The 11,348-nt window shown below is 40.2% G+C and overlaps 1 long non-coding RNA gene across 2 annotated transcripts; it reads right to left on the bottom strand.

Moving 5' to 3' along the window:
• Nucleotides 1–390: 390 nt before the first annotated feature.
• LOC118267699 (uncharacterized) lies at nt 391–11,149 on the bottom strand. 2 transcript variants are annotated; one of them, XR_007705354.1, is made up of 4 exons: nt 8,036–8,614; nt 6,533–6,659; nt 5,028–5,154; nt 391–623 (listed from the first exon to the last, which is right to left on the bottom strand). It is a non-coding gene; the product is annotated as an uncharacterized LOC118267699 (long non-coding RNA). The 2 variants fall into 2 exon arrangements; XR_007705355.1 differs by lacking the exons at nt 391–623; nt 5,028–5,154 and adding an exon at nt 11,032–11,149 and having other exon boundaries at nt 6,427–6,659; nt 8,036–8,162.
• Nucleotides 11,150–11,348: the final 199 nt, after the last annotated feature.

Raw genomic sequence — 11,348 nt, 5'->3', positions numbered from 1 at the left:
ACTCCGATGCCGAGACCGTGATAGTCGAGGCACTGGACGAGGTGGACGATTGGGAGGACAGTCCTTCCACATATTCGCCCATACATTGGGAGCCTGCCGATTCATCGTCATACTATGATGGTGATGTGGGAAGACTTGTACTCCACAACGTACGCCTCTCCCAGTGACTGGTTCTTCGAGCCTGATCGCATCGATCACTCAAAACAAAAAGCCCTTTTCAGGGCTACAATATGATTCGTCAATTTATATGACAGTTTCTATTTAACGGATCGTCAAAAAAACGTAACCCCACACCACGTAAGAGGTGTTTCAGAAGAGAATGATTAACACGAATAAAAATACAACTTCAACCAAGTATCGAACGGTTTCTCTGATATTTCTGACCTCCATTCCGATTCAGACGTAGAACTTTTAAAATTTCGGCTACCGTCGCCGCTAGTTTGTGTCTTTTGTAATATCTTTGAAAATTAACAACATTAAGTAAAAGTATTTCGACCTGTCGACGGCTTTCGAAGGAGACCGGAGTTCGAGAGCTTTGTCGCCACACACGCGGTAGGTCACGTAGGCCACACACGTGCGCACGTAACGCTTGCACCCATCGCCAGGAATGCGTTCGTCGCCACCTGTATTGGATTTCCATTTTTAATTTTTACACATTTCATGGGGTCTTGATAAGTAGATAGATACACAATTACACATACTATCTAATGGAATGTTTACTCAATATCATATTAAGTACATTAAGTTGGCGAACATGTGGCAACGTAACAGCCCACGAGAAAGCAATGCTGGATATATGGCCTCGACGATATATGGTCCCACGCCAGGGCAGCGAAAGCCCTAACAAACTAACGGAAAGTCAAAGGCGGGGCGAGCAAATGATTAAACAGAAAAATATGAAATCATCGAAAACAATATCAGTAAGTAAAGAAATAAGCAAATTTCATAGAATAATGCATTTCATATAAATAGCAGACGATTATTTATGAGTGCTTGTGCTCTCAATAATCCATTCTTTTACGTATTTTCAGTTAAACATGGCTAAATTAATCATAAAAACTGGATTCCGACCAATCACACACGACATCATTTTCCAACCACAAACAACATTGAAAGGAAAACAATTAGTTTTAGGAATATTTTTTCACTATTTCTGCCATTGTTTTTGTAATAAACTACGCAGCAAGCTTCGTGACTCATCTTTGTTTACTAAAAATTAAATCTCGCTAGCAAAAAGTGACAGCGTCCGCCACCGATAGTTCCTTTTTTGGCCGTGCCGCGCGCTGCGATCGTTTCGTGTTTCCCCCACCTCATACTTCGCACCCAGCGAATAGCGGCAAAAGTAAATCCATTTTCATTAGCTCTTTGATCGCGAGACCGAAAGCACCTAAAAATGGAAGTTGCGTATTATGTCACCGTCGAGACGGAAAACGTTGAAGAAGTGGAAGTAGAGGAAAGATGCCAAGGTACGTTTGTTTTCCAATTATTCATGTGATTTGTGTACACATATACCTTAGTAAGTACACACTTACTTTGTGCTTTATGTATATTTGTAATGGAGTTCATGTAATTTGCCCTTTCAAGCATTCGGTCCAAGTATATTCTAACAAATTCTCTTTTATTCCAGATCCGCATGCGACGCCATATATGGGAATGGTGCTTGTTCCTGGGACGTGTAGCGGTGTAACTCCACCGACACCAAAAGAAAATTATCAACATTACGCAGCTCTTTTAAAAGTACGCAGACGTCTCAATTTTGATACGTAAAAAGGTTGAAATGATGAATTTTGTGGTCGAATTGAGCCTGACCGCATCGATATTTCAGAACAAAAGCCCTTTTCAGGGCTACAATTATATGACAGTTTCTATTTAACAGATAGTCAAAAAACGTTAACCTAACCCCTTTATCCAAGTACCACGTGGTTTTGGTGATTATGATACACGGTGGTTTTAGGACAACTTTCACATTTATAATATAACTATTTAATAAAACGAAATGTTGACATGTAAAAGCCAATTGGGGTGAGGGAAGAATTCTGGGATAGATAGATATTAACTTATTCAATAATTTAACCTGGCTTTAACGTTAAGACTGAGTACAACATCTAATTTTATTGACAAAAAAATAATATGGGGCGTTGAACCCCCAATTGAAAATATTGAAAAATAGTAATTTTTTCGGTAAAAATAATTCAGAAATGTTTTTTTTTCTCACCAAAACATTATCAAACATATGAAAAAAGTAATGAATAAGTTAGCCAAGGTTATTTATTAGCTACCGTTTGTCGTTTTTTTATTGTTTCTACGACGCACACAACCTTTGAAATCGCATAAAGTAAAAAAATACTAAAATAGCCATAATTTTTAGGGGTTCATCCCCCCATATTATTCTTTTTTGTCGATAAAATTAGATGTAATAATCAGCCTTAACGGGTTAGAAGTCGCACCCCTATTACATTGTATAGTTTATCAATATCCCATAGCCGGTATAGATTCAATTAAAGATTATTTTACCCATTGGAAACCTGGGCAACATACGTAGCATATTCGCATTGTTCGTATCTTCTTAGCTAGTGGATGTCACACAAACTGGCTGTCAAAAGTTCTTAGGGTGGTGCTAAAGCAATGAGGTCGCCCATTATAATAAGTATGCTACCTAAACTAGATGTTAGTATAATCTTGATAATAGGTCATATAGTTAAGTTAATACTCACCATTTACATTTACATAAAAAATATAAAGCAAGTATTGTTCGGACAATAGAGGGTTAATGCTTTGTTAGCGTGGTATATAAGACCAGAGTGTTATCAGTAAGTAGATAACAAAAATGTAGACAACCAATCACCGCCTGAGTTTTGAGTTTGACAATGATAAGGAGAAAAATTAAAGAGAAAAAAAATAACACATTTGTGTTACTTTTTCATTTTGTGTTATTTTTTTAATGGGACATTTATCCTGCTAGTATTTTCCCATAAAATATGTCGTATGCTCAATGCATCTATCAAAAATAATCTCAACATCATTGAATCCGTTTTTAATATGAAAAGAAAGAAAGCAAAAGCAGATTATTTGCACCGTTACAAAATAATGCATGCATTTTTTTATAGATATTTAACACTAAATAAATAAGGAACACGGCACAAGGGTCAGTGCTCAGTTAAAATACCACGCTGATTTAGCCAGTAGTATACAATTCAAAAATCATAATAATTCTACCACAGTGGTGCTGTACAGTGTTGAGAAAAAAAACAATGAAATATTTAAGAAAATAATAATAGTAGTCGTATCTGCCAATGGTCTCATAGCCAAAAAGCCTCGATCAACACCTGAGTAGACTAACGTTAGATGGTTGGGTCGAGGGCCTGATGCTGAACGCAGTTCTTCTGGACTCCAATCAAATTGTCATGCAAGCTGAGAATAGTCGTGTATGATTTTACGAATTATTACGGTGTTTTTATTGTTGTGTAATGATATCACAAGAATTATCTAGGTGATACTCCCTTGTTTTGTGATTTTAATGAAATATTTGCTCCGTCCGTTGACCGTTGACAGCTCGCAGGAACTTTTCGATTGTTTGGATGTTATCTTGTCAATATCACTGTCTGCCTCTAGTGCATACGTAGTTTAATATATTTTATGTATGCAAAACTATTATATTACTTAAAACTATTGATAAAATTTGAATTAATCACAGTGAGATATGTTACATTCATCTTCCAAAAAATACTGTGTAACTGCAGGTATTATGATAAGTATTGTATTACATAAAACACATTTACATTGTAATAGTAATTAGAGTACAACGGGCGGTCTTATCTCTCACGGCAATTTCTTCCAGACAACCTTTAAATGGAATTTATCAAATGATCTGGGAATGGGTATTTTCAAATCAAATAAAGACATAATAGTGTATATATAATATGTTAAAATACCTTAGTACGTGTTTACGTATAAAAAATAAATAAAACCATTTTATTTATAATAAAAAGATATTTATTCAATTTTAAGTTTTTTACGTATCAAAATTGAGACGTCTGCGTACTTTTAAAAGAGCTTCATAATGATGATAATTTTCTTTTGGTGTTGTTGGAGTTACACCGCTACACGTCCCAGGAACAAGCACCATTCCCATATATGGCGTCGCATGCGGATCTGGAATAAAAGAGAATTTGTTAGAATATACTTGGACCGAATGCTTGAAAGGGCAAATTACATGAACTCCATTACAGATATACATAAAGCACAAGGTAGGTGTGTACTTACTAAGGTATATGTGTACACAAATCACATGAATAATTGGAAAACAAACGTACCTTGGCATCTTTCCTCTACTTCCACTTCTTCAACGTTTTCCGTCTCGACGGTGACATAATACGCAACTTCCATTTTTAGATGCTTTCTGTCTCAGGATCAATGAGCTAATGAAAATGGATTTACTTTTGGCGGTCAAACTCCTTTAGTGCTGCTCTCAATTTGCATTGATGTGTGTGCGATGTCGATGAAGACGACCACGACGACGATGATGCCGTTGACTCCGATGCCGAGACCGTGATAGTCGAGGCACTGGACGAGGTGGACGATTGGGAGGACAGTCCTTCCACATATTCGCCCATACATTGGGAGCCTGCCGATTCATCGTCATACTATGATGGTGATGTGGGAAGACTTGTACTCCACAACGTACGCTTCTCCCAGTGACTGGTTCTTCGAGCCTGATCGCATCGATCACTCAAAACAAAAAGCCCTTTTCAGGGCTACAATATGATTCGTCAATTTATATGACAGTTTCTATTTAACGGATCGTCAAAAAAACGTAACCCCACACCACGTAAGAGGTGTTTCAGAAGAGAATAGTTAACACGAATAAAAATACAACTTCAACCAAGTATCGAACGGTTTCTCTGATATTTCTGACATCCATTCCGATTCAGACGTAGAACTTTTAAAATTTCGGCTACCGTCGCCGCTAGTTTGTGTCTTTTGTAATATCTTTGAAAATGAACAACATTAAGTAAAAGTATTTCGACCTGTCGACGGCTTTCGAAGGAGACCGGAGTTCGAGAGCTTTGTCGCCACACACGCGGTAGGTCACGTAGGCCACACACGTGCGCACGTAACGCTTGCACCCATCGCCAGGAATGCGTTCGTCGCCACCTGTATTGGATTTCCATTTTTAATTTTTACACATTTCATGGGGTCTTGATAAGTAGATAGATACACAATTACACATACTATCTAATGGAATGTTTACTCAATATCATATTAAGTACATTAAGTTGGCGAACATGTGGCAGGGCCAGCAAATGATTAAACAGAAAAATATGAAATCATCGAAAACAATATCAGAATGATATTGCCACAGATGGAAAAAGGAGCAAAGGGCGACAACCAAAGCGTTGGGAAGATGACCTAAGGAGAACTGCTGGACCAGAACATATGAGAATTGCGAGGGATAGAGAAAAGTGGAAATCTTTCGATGAAGCCAATGTCGAAGATCAAGCTGGACATTAAAGTACCGATGCATAATAATAGTAAATGAAACGTAAAGTTGTAACTTCAGTAATAAAGGCTCATTTATTATTTTGTTTTAATTTCAATCGATAGTCAATATAATTTTAAAACATGTTGTTTTATTGTGTGTTTAACTAGAGCCGACTTTCTTCATTGTTATCTATTTAACTGGTAAAAATTATGTTCACATTGTTTACCGATAAGGTAGCGCCCCCCCGCCCCCTCCGTCCCCCGTTTATTGTGATGGCGGAATCGGTATAAAAGCGGCCCGCTAAAAAAATTTTTCTCATTATCTCTCCAGAACTCGTGTGATCAACATGAACTACACAAGGGAAGAGTTTTTCGCTTACTTCCTAACTACGTTGGGATTGACGTACAACGGTCCCGTTGTGCGCGCCGAGTCCGACCACAGCGAAGACTCCGAACATATGGAGACCAGCGACACCGAGCAGGACTCTGACTCTGAAGTCTGCGGCAGCGATGTCGATGAAGACGACGACGACCACGACGACGATGATGCCGTTGACTCCGATGCCGAGACCGTGATAGTCGAGGCACTGGACGAGGTGGACGATTGGGAGGACAGTCCTTCCACATATTCGCCCATACATTGGGAGCCTGCCGATTCATCGTCATACTATGATGGTGATGTGGGAAGACTTGTACTCCACAACGTACGCCTCTCCCAGTGACTGGTTCTTCGAGCCTGATCGCATCGATCACTCAAAACAAAAAGCCCTTTTCAGGGCTACAATATGATTCGTCAATTTATATGACAGTTTCTATTTAACGGATCGTCAAAAAAACGTAACCCCACACCACGTAAGAGGTGTTTCAGAAGAGAATGATTAACACGAATAAAAATACAACTTCAACCAAGTATCGAACGGTTTCTCTGATATTTCTGACCTCCATTCCGATTCAGACGTAGAACTTTTAAAATTTCGGCTACCGTCGCCGCTAGTTTGTGTCTTTTGTAATATCTTTGAAAATTAACAACATTAAGTAAAAGTATTTCGACCTGTCGACGGCTTTCGAAGGAGACCGGAGTTCGAGAGCTTTGTCGCCACACACGCGGTAGGTCACGTAGGCCACACACGTGCGCACGTAACGCTTGCACCCATCGCCAGGAATGCGTTCGTCGCCACCTGTATTGGATTTCCATTTTTAATTTTTACACATTTCATGGGGTCTTGATAAGTAGATAGATACACAATTACACATACTATCTAATGGAATGTTTACTCAATATCATATTAAGTACATTAAGTTGGCGAACATGTGGCAGGGCCAGCAAATGATTAAACAGAAAAATATGAAATCATCGAAAACAATATCAGAATGATATTGCCACAGATGGAAAAAGGAGCAAAGGGCGACAACCAAAGCGTTGGGAAGATGACCTAAGGAGAACTGCTGGACCAGAACATATGAGAATTGCGAGGGATAGAGAAAAGTGGAAATCTTTCGATGAAGCCAATGTCGAAGATCAAGCTGGACATTAAAGTACCGATGCATAATAATAGTAAATGAAACGTAAAGTTGTAACTTCAGTAATAAAGGCTCATTTATTATTTTGTTTTAATTTCAATCGATAGTCAATATAATTTTAAAACATGTTGTTTTATTGTGTGTTTAACTAGAGCCGACTTTCTTCATTGTTCTATTTAACTGGTAAAAATTATGTTCACATTGTTTACCGATAAGGTAGCGCCCCCCCGCCCCCTCCGTCCCCCGTTTATTGTGATGGCGGAATCGGTATAAAAGCGGCCCGCTAAAAAAATTTTTCTCATTATCTCTCCAGAACTCGTGTGATCAACATGAACTACACAAGGGAAGAGTTTTTCGCTTACTTCCTAACTACGTTGGGATTGACGTACAACGGTCCCGTTGTGCGCGCGGAGTCCGACCACAGCGAAGACTCCGAACATATGGAGACCAGCGACACCGAGCAGGACTCTGACTCTGAAGTCTGCGGCAGCGATGTCGATGAAGACGACGACGACCACGACGACGATGATGCCGTTGACTCCGATGCCGAGACCGTGATAGTCGAGGCACTGGACGAGGTGGACGATTGGGAGGACAGTCCTTCCACATATTCGCCCATACATTGGGAGCCTGCCGATTCATCGTCATACTATGATGGTGATGTGGGAAGACTTGTACTCCACAACGTACGCCTCTCCCAGTGACTGGTTCTTCGAGCCTGATCGCATCGATCACTCAAAACAAAAAGCCCTTTTCAGGGCTACAATATGATTCGTCAATTTATATGACAGTTTCTATTTAACGGATCGTCAAAAAAACGTAACCCCACACCACGTAAGAGGTGTTTCAGAAGAGAATGATTAACACGAATAAAAATACAACTTCAACCAAGTATCGAACGGTTTCTCTGATATTTCTGACATCCATTCCGATTCAGACGTAGAACTTTTAAAATTTCGGCTACCGTCGCCGCTAGTTTGTGTCTTTTGTAATATCTTTGAAAATTAACAACATTAAGTAAAAGTATTTCGACCTGTCGACGGCTTTCGAAGGAGACCGGAGTTCGAGAGCTTTGTCGCCACACACGCGGTAGGTCACGTAGGCCACACACGTGCGCACGTAACGCTTGCACCCATCGCCAGGAATGCGTTCGTCGCCACCTGTATTGGATTTCCATTTTTAATTTTTACACATTTCATGGGGTCTTGATAAGTAGATAGATACACAATTACACATACTATCTAATGGAATGTTTACTCAATATCATATTAAGTACATTAAGTTGGCGAACATGTGGCAGGGCCAGCAAATGATTAAACAGAAAAATATGAAATCATCGAAAACAATATCAGAATGATATTGCCACAGATGGAAAAAGGAGCAAAGGGCGACAACCAAAGCGTTGGGAAGATGACCTAAGGAGAACTGCTGGACCAGAACATATGAGAATTGCGAGGGATAGAGAAAAGTGGAAATCTTTCGATGAAGCCAATGTCGAAGATCAAGCTGGACATTAAAGTACCGATGCATAATAATAGTAAATGAAACGTAAAGTTGTAACTTCAGTAATAAAGGCTCATTTATTATTTTGTTTTAATTTCAATCGATAGTCAATATAATTTTAAAACATGTTTTATTGTGTGTTTAACTAGAGCCGACTTTCTTCATTGTTATCTATTTAACTGGTAAAAATTATGTTCACATTGTTTACCGATAAGGTAGCGCCCCCTCCGTCCCCCGTTTATTGTGATGGCGGAATCGGTATAAAAGCGGCCCGCTAAAAAAATTTTTCTCATTATCTCTCCAGAACTCGTGTGATCAACATGAACTACACAAGGGAAGAGTTTTTCGCTTACTTCCTAACTACGTTGGGATTGACGTACAACGGTCCCGTTGTGCGCGCGGAGTCCGACCACAGCGAAGACTCCGAACATATGGAGACCAGCGACACCGAGCAGGACTCTGACTCTGAAGTCTGCGGCAGCGATGTCGATGAAGACGACGACGACCACGACGACGATGATGCCGTTGACTCCGATGCCGAGACCGTGATAGTCGAGGCACTGGACGAGGTGGACGATTGGGAGGACAGTCCTTCCACATATTCGCCCATACATTGGGAGCCTGCCGATTCATCGTCATACTATGATGGTGATGTGGGAAGACTTGTACTCCACAACGTACGCCTCTCCCAGTGACCGGTTCTTCGAGTCTGATCGCATCGATCACTCAAAACAAAAAGCCCTTTTCAGGGCTACAATATGATTCGTCAATTTATATGACAGTTTCTATTTAACGGATCGTCAAAAAAACGTAACCCCACACCACGTAAGAGGTGTTTCAGAAGAGAATAGTTAACACGAATAAAAATACAACTTCAACCAAGTATCGAACGGTTTCTCTGATATTTCTGACATCCATTCCGATTCAGACGTAGAACTTTTAAAATTTCGGCTACCGTCGCCGCTAGTTTGTGTCTTTTGTAATATCTTTGAAAATTAACAACATTAAGTAAAAGTATTTCGACCTGTCGACGGCTTTCGAAGGAGACCGGAGTTCGAGAGCTTTGTCGCCACACACGCGGTAGGTCACGTAGGCCACACACGTGCGCACGTAACGCTTGCACCCATCGCCAGGAATGCGTTCGTCGCCACCTGTATTGGATTTCCATTTTTAATTTTTACACATTTCATGGGGTCTTGATAAGTAGATAGATACACAATTACACATACTATCTAATGGAATGTTTACTCAATATCATATTAAGTACATTAAGTTGGCGAACATGTGGCAGGGCCAGCAAATGATTAAACAGAAAAATATGAAATCATCGAAAACAATATCAGAATGATATTGCCACAGATGGAAAAAGGAGCAAAGGGCGACAACCAAAGCGTTGGGAAGATGACCTAAGGAGAACTGCTGGACCAGAACATATGAGAATTGCGAGGGATAGAGAAAAGTGGAAATCTTTCGATGAAGCCAATGTCGAAGATCAAGCTGGACATTAAAGTACCGATGCATAATAATAGTAAATGAAACGTAAAGTTGTAACTTCAGTAATAAAGGCTCATTTATTATTTTGTTTTATTTTCAATCGATAGTCAATATAATTTTAAAACATGTTTTATTGTGTGTTTAACTAACGCCGACTTTCTTCATTGTTATCTATTTAACTGGTAAAAATTATGTTCACATTGTTTACCGATAAGGTAGCGCCCCCCCGCCCCCTCCGTCCCCCGTTTATTGTGATGGCGGAATCGGTATAAAAGCGGCCCGCTAAAAAAATTTTTCTCATTATCTCTCCAGAACTCGTGTGATCAACATGAACTACACAAGGGAAGAGTTTTTCGCTTACTTCCTAACTACGTTGGGATTGACGTACAACGGTCCCGTTGTGCGCGCGGAGTCCGACCACAGCGAAGACTCCGAACATATGGAGACCAGCGACACCGAGCAGGACTCTGACTCTGAAGTCTGCGGCAGCGATGTCGATGAAGACGACGACGACCACGACGACGATGATGCCGTTGACTCCGATGCCGAGACCGTGATAGTCGAGGCACTGGACGAGGTGGACGATTGGGAGGACAGTCCTTCCACATATTCGCCCATACATTGGGAGCCTGCCGATTCATCGTCATACTATGATGGTGATGTGGGAAGACTTGTACTCCACAACGTACGCCTCTCCCAGTGACCGGTTCTTCGAGTCTGATCGCATCGATCACTCAAAACAAAAAGCCCTTTTCAGGGCTACAATATGATTCGTCAATTTATATGACAGTTTCTATTTAACGGATCGTCAAAAAAACGTAACCCCACACCACGTAAGAGGTGTTTCAGAAGAGAATAGTTAACACGAATAAAAATACAACTTCAACCAAGTATCGAACGGTTTCTCTGATATTTCTGACATCCATTCCGATTCAGACGTAGAACTTTTAAAATTTCGGCTACCGTCGCCGCTAGTTTGTGTCTTTTGTAATATCTTTGAAAATTAACAACATTAAGTAAAAGTATTTCGACCTGTCGACGGCTTTCGAAGGAGACCGGAGTTCGAGAGCTTTGTCGCCACACACGCGGTAGGTCACGTAGGCCACACACGTGCGCACGTAACGCTTGCACCCATCGCCAGGAATGCGTTCGTCGCCACCTGTATTGGATTTCCATTTTTAATTTTTACACATTTCATGGGGTCTTGATAAGTAGATAGATACACAATTACACATACTATCTAATGGAATGTTTACTCAATATCATATTAAGTACATTAAGTTGGCGAACATGTGGCAGGGCCAGCAAATGATTAAACAGAAAAATATGAAATCATCGAAAACAATATC

The sequence above is a fragment of the Spodoptera frugiperda genome, chromosome 6 (assembly GCF_023101765.2).
Source record: "Spodoptera frugiperda isolate SF20-4 chromosome 6, AGI-APGP_CSIRO_Sfru_2.0, whole genome shotgun sequence".
NCBI lineage: Eukaryota > Metazoa > Arthropoda > Insecta > Lepidoptera > Noctuidae > Spodoptera > Spodoptera frugiperda.
This window is presented reverse-complemented; position numbering and strand designations above follow the sequence as displayed.